This window comes from Oryctolagus cuniculus, chromosome 8 (assembly GCF_964237555.1).
Source record: "Oryctolagus cuniculus chromosome 8, mOryCun1.1, whole genome shotgun sequence".
Lineage (NCBI taxonomy): Eukaryota > Metazoa > Chordata > Mammalia > Lagomorpha > Leporidae > Oryctolagus > Oryctolagus cuniculus.
In genome coordinates, this window is record NC_091439.1 from 99,958,646 (window position 1) to 99,964,552 (window position 5,907).

At 41.1% G+C, this 5,907-nt stretch overlaps 1 pseudogene; it reads right to left on the minus strand.

Moving 5' to 3' along the window:
* Window positions 1–3,572: 3,572 nt before the first annotated feature.
* LOC127483375 (U2 spliceosomal RNA) lies at window positions 3,573–3,648 on the minus strand (annotated as a pseudogene).
* Window positions 3,649–5,907: the final 2,259 nt, after the last annotated feature.

A 5,907-nucleotide genomic window follows, 5' to 3' on the forward strand; every position in this document is an offset into this window, starting at 1 on the left:
AGAATGATGGGATAAGATACTGTGGAAACAAGAGCTTATTTCTTATAAAACGGACCTTTACATAGGTGAGGAGGATGATCGGGTGAATTGACTAAATAAATGCAACAAAATTGCTGGCAGTGTTATGAACTCACCTGACATTTGTGATAATTAATACAAAGTGATTCCACTTATGGCTGGCATTAATTATACTTTGGGAATTATTCAGTCTTTCACAGTAGAAGTTATGGTATCATGCTGGAAGTTTGTGGCAGAGGTTGTGTGAAGGTAGAATCATTGATAATGATGAAAGTAAGAAAATGAATAGAAGAGGGAATTAGAGGAATTATTTTCTTGGGACCATCTGAGAACCAAGGAGGTCTGGGTGCAGAGTGAGGCCACCCTCTCCTTCCTACCAGGGTGACTGGATTGAGGCTAATCCCAATCTGGAAGAGCAGACTAATTTAAATTCATCTGCCACTAGGGAATGCTTCATGGAAACTCATACACATGGAAAGAGCCATTTAAAATACTTTTTTTAGAACCGCTGTTGTGGCATAGCGGGTTGAGCTGCTGCTTGCAAGGCTGCCATCCCATGTGGTGCCAATTTGAGTCCTGGCTGCTCCACTTCTGATCTACCAAAAAGTTAATGTACTTGGGGAAGCAGCAGAAGATGCCCCAAGTTTTTGGACCTCTGCACCTATGTGGGAGACCTAGATGAAGTTCCTGGCACCTGACTTCAGCCTGGCCCAGCTCTGGACATTCTGGCCATTTCAGGGAGTGATCCAGAGGATGGAGTGATAGTCAGCCTCTCTCCCTCCCCCCCCTCCCTCCCCCTCCCCTCCCTCTCCATCCTCTCACTCTCCCTCCTCTCCCTCTCCCTCCTCTCCCTCTCCCTCCTCTCCCTCCTCTCCCTTTCCCTCTCTCCCTCCCTCTCTCTCTCTGAAGTCCTGCCTTTAAAATAATTACACAAATCTCTTAAAAAAACAAATAAGATAATTTTCACTAATGCATTCATTGTATTAGAAGGCCATCATGTGAAATCACAAAACCCACCAAAACAATAATAAGGATTCAGGGTGTTAACATTTTCAGTAAATGACAGACAAGAAAGTTTGTGCATGAAGGCACAGAAAAGGGTATTAGAGAGTAGGTTCTTCTGGTATTTGTTTCAGAGATTGAGGTGTTACAAACAGGAGGAAAAGATTATTTTCTGGGGGTAGCTTTAGAAGTGGGGTAGATACCTGTCTGCCTACAACCCTCTGTGTGTGAAGTCTACCATGCCTTGGTAAGGCTGCCAGGAAAGCAGTGTCTGAGGTAATAGGAGATTGCAATTAGTTTAAGAAGATGAAAATGTGTCTTTACAGAGGAGCATTTGTTTCCTGGCTTTACCATTTAATGTATTTGTCTCCTCATTATTTACATTTTCTCTGCTTTAATTTCTTTATCTTTAGTGTGGAATGACCCCATCTAAATTGTCAGATTGCAGTGAGGAGCTACAAAGATAATTTACTTAGAGGACATAAAGCATTTCCTAACAGATAGTAATCACTAAAATAAAAGCTGCAATTTTCTTTTTATTAAGTAGTCCTCATTGTGCTGTAGCTGTTGATGCAATGGGTATATGAGCTAGGGAGACAATGAGATTTTACCATGAACATGCTTATCTGAGGAGTTTCATTCAGAGACGGATAGTTCATCATTATTTCAAGCCTCATATGTGAAATCCCTCCCTCTTGGTGAAAACAACATTTGCAAATATGTTATTTACTATCAATCCAGTTTTCCAGCCTTTGTAAAGGATGTTCAATTTTTGAGTATTTCCCCTTGCCTTATTTTCTTCTTACCCAGGTCTCTTTATCATCCTAACTGCTATGGTGTAGCTGTAGCCCAGTCACTACCAGGTCTCTCGATTCCTTAAAGTTCTGTCCTCCTTTGTATTCTTCACCTCTACCCCATCTACACTCAGTCCACATCCCCTCTCCTAGCTGTAAATGACTTCAACAGCACCTGTGCTAGTATGCCTAAAACATCTGCTTGCAGGACTCACAGCCCTCCAGCTGCAGACCCAGTCCCAGCTGTCTGCCAGAGAGCTTCCTTTGGCTGAAAAGCTTCATGGGTTTTATGAGTGCAAAACTGTACTCTTGATCCGTGTGCTCCAAAGCCAGAAATGCTGGAACTGCTACTCATCTCTCTGTGCAAGTCCCATATAAATTTCTTCACAAGATATATTGGCTACACATTCAAAATATTTTCCTAAATTTCCCATCTTCCACCGACAACTATTTTTATTGTATAAGCTACCATTTAACTGGTTTTCTTGCTTTCATTATTTCCATATACAAATTATTCAAAACTAATCAGGGATTCTTTTAACATTTATTTATTTATTTGAAAGGTAGAATTACAGAGAGGCAGAGAGAGAGAGAGAGAGAGAGAGAATTCTTTCATCCATTGGTTCACTCCCCAAATGGCCACAGTGGCTGGAACTGGGCTAATCTGAAGGTAGGAGCCAGGAGCTTCTTCCAAGTCTCCCCTGGTGGGTGTAGGGGCCCAAGGACTTGGGCCATCTTCTACTCATTTCCTAGGCTGTAGCAGAGAGCTGAATAGAAGTGGAGCAGCTGGGACTTGAACCAGTGCCCATAAGGGATGTCGGCACTGCAGATGGTGGCTTTACCTGCTATGCCACAGTGCCGATCCCCAGGGTTATGTTTTTAAAAATCACATTGTACCATGGTAGCCTGCTGCTACAACCCTAAAACAACTCCTTATTCCACAATTGAAATTTTAAATATGTCTAACATAACTCTAATTACACTATATCCTAAACAATTCTCTTCTCTCCATACATATGCAGCTTATATGAGAGCCTATATACATACACATACACATTTGTCTGCTATTTTAAATTCTAGTGACATTGCCTATTCTTATTGATCTATTTCAAATGTGCTATATTCCTCTCACTTCTTTCTCTCTCCTCTTGGTGCACTTTTGCTCCAGATATTTCTGTGATTTTCCTAATTTCATTGGATTTCTGTTCAAATATCACTTCCCTCCTCCATCTTCATGATTATTAGTTTTTAATCTGCTTTATTTATCACAAAAGGATCCATTGCTGTTTGAATTCATTTATGTATTTGTACTTACTGTTCATTAACCCCATGAAAATATAATCTCTTTAAGAACTAAGATTGCATCTGCCTCTCATTGTATTTATTCCAATTTCTACATGAATAACTGGCATACAGGTGTTTATTCAGTGACAGAACAAATTTATTAGTCAGTTCAGAAGAAGGGGAATAATTTAGATGGTGTACTACACCCCAAATGAGACAGATCAAATCTTTACTATAGGTTGTAAAAGCAATTTGGTAAGAAGAATGATAGTATTTACAATATTTGCTGGATTTTACCACAATTGCATAGTTAGCTTATATATCTATCCTGCTTAATTAGAGTGTACAGAGGATCTGTGCTTACTATTGCATCTCAATTGCATCTTAACACTGTGCCTCATAGAAAATATCAGCTGCCTGTAGATATTTGTTGAATGAAGAGATTAAGGAATGGCTGTGTGACTCAGTCAGTATAGAGGCTCTCTTAGCAATATCCAGAGAAAGAATTTTGTTACTACACTTGATCTTAGCCAAAAGGCCGAGAAGCGATGAGAAAGAAGTCTGTTTTGTCCAACTGTCCAGTAGCCATCTTTGAGCCATTTATTATGCCTGTGGAAAATACATGCTTCTCGAGAAAAAAGAAAAACATCTTATTTAGGGGACAATTTATGTCATTTCCTCAAAACTGTCACTATAATGATGAGAATATTTGCAAGTCCATCACAGAAGAAAGGTAAAGTTGAATGAGGTGGTAGGTGTCATTGCCTTTTATTTTAACAGAGTGGTGGACAAGAGGCAAAATCCATTCTGTAACCATTGACTGTATTTGTGAAGTGGATGCTTTATCTCTCACTCAGCAGTTCACGGCCTCGATTAGCTCAGCAGAAAAAACTGGTCTGTGCTGTTGATGTTTATATCAGTTACCAACTGAAACAAATTTTTCCATTAGAACAACATCTTCCAGAAACTCAGCAAGAAGTTTGAAACTGAGAGTTCAGTCACATATGTACTATAGGAGGAAATGAATTTTGTGAAAAAGTAAGAAATTTACAGAATGCTGTGGGGAGCAAACCGGACTAGACTGAGTTACTGGAATTAAGACTTATTCTGTGCATCTGCTCTCCCACAATATGGCGTTGGGAGAGAAGTAAACAGCTTCCGCACAGCTGCCTCCAGTTCAACCAATAAACTGTAGGACTTGCTCCTGATTGGAGAGCAGCGTACTCGGCGTGTGGGCAGCCGAGTTAGGATTGGCGGAGGAGGACTATAAAGGAGGAGAGAGACGGCATGCACCAGGAACATCTAAGGGGAACATCTAGCTGAAGGAACACCCGTGCAGCCCCCGAGAAAGCCGGCCGGCGTTGTGCCGCTCCCCTGCGGAAGTGGGGAATGTGGCCAGGGGGAACTGCCCTTCCACGGAGGTGGAAGGGATAGTAGCCAACCCGGGAAGAACCAGCAGCAAACCCGGGGAGGGCCGAGCAGACGAAAGAACAGCGCAGGGTCCTGTGTCGTTCCTCCATGAAGAGGGGGAGCGACAGAAACTGAGAGTTCAGTCACATATGTACTATAGGAGGAAAGTGAATTTTGTGAAAAAGTAAGAAATTTACAGAATGCTTTACATTTCTTGAATAGCTTTATTTTCCTGGCATCCATCTACTCAAATGATCAGGTCCACAGCTTTAATGTTCTAGCACCTGACTTAACATCTAGCAAAATCTGCCCTTTTTATAGTCAGTGGATATTTGAGTGAAACAACACCTTTTAATAATTTTTTATTTAGGTCTCTGAAGTTGCAAAAAAGCACTTAATATTCAAAGATATCCATCATTTCCCATTCCTCTATAGAATTATCAATTTATAGTTCCTTCTTCTATGCATTCCTTCTCTGCCAGTTCTTTTGCACTTTCTCTTGCTCTCTCTCTCTTTCTCTCTCTCTCTCTCTCTCTCTGTCATTTCTCCTTTCCTTTGCACAAGAAAGCTCTCCTTCAGAGTGTTAACTAGTACTGTAACCACGTAATATTGACTGGATATACATTTGTATTATTAAATAATGTTTCATTTGTGTGTTGAAACAAAGTAACCATAAAATACATCAGCTTGAATAATAGTCTTTATTTTTTTTTTTTTTTTTGACAGGCAGAGTGGACAGTGAGAGAGAGAGACAGAGAGAAAGGTCTTCCTTTTGCCGTTGGTTCACCCTCCAATGGCCGCCGCGGCCGGCGCGCTGCGGCCGGCGCACCGCGCTGATCCGATGGCAGGAGCCAGGAGCCAGGTGCTTTTCCTGGTCTCCCATGGGGTGCAGGGCCCAAGCACCTGGGCCATCCTCCACTGCACTCCCTGGCCACAGCAGAGGGCTGGCCTGGAAGAGGGGCAACCGGGACAGAATCCGGCGCCCCGACCGGGACTAGAACCTGGTGTGCCGGCGCCGCTAGGCGGAGGATTAGCCTAGTGAGCCGCGGCGCCGGCCTTTGAATAATAGTCTTTAAAAAGATGGAAAAGATTCCAAGTATTATTCAAGTTGTAGTTGTTTAAGTATTAAACCTTGCATATTTGAAGCACAAAAAATTCATAAAATTTTGTATATTTTGCTATGTTTTAGGCTAATAACTTTATATAATATTTCAGTATTTTAGTAGATGAAATGTGACCACTATTATAGCTTTGTCAGAATTTTATCAGGAGGTTATTGCCTTTCCTCTTAAAACTTTTTATTTTATGAAATTTATTATCTTATCTATGTTATTTTGGAAAACTTGCTGTGTTGTTAATTGTATTCCATCGAGAAAACTGATGTTTAATAACAAAAATA